This window comes from Coenobita brevimanus, chromosome 40, assembly GCF_032717465.1.
Source record: "Coenobita brevimanus isolate Jiangsu-jjx chromosome 40, ASM3271746v2, whole genome shotgun sequence".
In the NCBI taxonomy this organism is placed as follows: domain Eukaryota; kingdom Metazoa; phylum Arthropoda; class Malacostraca; order Decapoda; family Coenobitidae; genus Coenobita; species Coenobita brevimanus.
In genome coordinates, this window is record NC_136993.1 from 61,635,958 (window position 1) to 61,637,155 (window position 1,198).

Genomic DNA, 1,198 nt, shown 5'->3' on the forward strand with positions numbered 1-1,198 from the left:
CACCTGAGTCAGTCCACTGCAGCACAAATGCCTTTCATATCTTTTTCCATTCTGTACGATTGGATGTTAACCTGTTCCGTCCAGTCCCTGTGAATCTCTGAATCTCATCTCGCCATCTCATCCTCTCTCGGCCTCTTGCTCTCACTCCATCTCTGGGCTGCCAGTCAGTTATCCTGATTGTCCATCTGTTATCTGTTCAATGAAGGACGTGAGCTGCCTACATCCATTTCTGTTTTGAACTGTAGTGATTATATCTTCCACTTTCATCTGTTCCCTTATTCATGAAGCTCCCAGTTTACCTCTCCATTTGACCCCTGACATGATCCTTTCCATTCTTCTCTAGTCTGAGCACTCCCAAGTTTATTTTTTTTTCATTCATTCATTGCCAGACGCCATGTATCCCAAACGGGGTGGCCAAGGGCTTAGAGTTAATTGTTTTACAGGGAGGGCCACTAATCCTCCACCAACCCCACTTGACATGTAGGAAGAACGTTATGCCAACAGCATCTGGTGTTCCCAGGCGGTCACCCATCCAAGTACTAACCAGACCCAACGTTGCTTAACTTCGCTGATCGGACGGGAAGCGGTGTACTCAACGTGGTATCGCAAGTTTATGTTCCGAGGAATTTGTTAGGCTCCATATGTTTCTGATCCATAGGTTAGAACAGAAAGGACACACTGATTATATAACCGTCTCCTTTGGCGTAATGGCAACTGGTTTTCCTTAATGTAGTAACTATGCCAAAAACCTTCAATCCCTTTCCTGTTTTTTTTTTTTTTTTTTTGCATGTGTGTGTGTGTGTGCTTTATGTCCTTAACCCACTGTGGGCCATTGCCATTTTAAAATGGTCTGAAGAAAATCTGGAGTCAGTGCCAATGCTGTTTTAAAATGGCTTAAAATTTAAACATTAACTGTGACTGCATTTTTCAAGATTCGCGGCTAAAAATTGGCAGGCATGTATGTTAACTGTTCTTCTACAATGCCTCAGGTGGTCAATGCCATACACCCACTCGCTTCTCCCCTCACACTCGTTCTGCCTCTGCCTGTGTGCCTCACCCAGTGCTGTACATAGTGAAGGCATGTTGTAAATATTTTCACATAAGTGTAGAGACTATACATAGTGATATCAAATTGTAAATATTTTCTTGTAAGTGTAAAGACTGTACATAGTGAAGTCAAGTTGTAAATACTTTCTTG

At 42.7% G+C, this 1,198-nt stretch overlaps 1 pseudogene; it reads right to left on the reverse strand.

Moving 5' to 3' along the window:
- Positions 1 to 495: 495 nt before the first annotated feature.
- LOC145397285 (5S ribosomal RNA) lies at positions 496 to 615 on the reverse strand (annotated as a pseudogene).
- Positions 616 to 1,198: the final 583 nt, after the last annotated feature.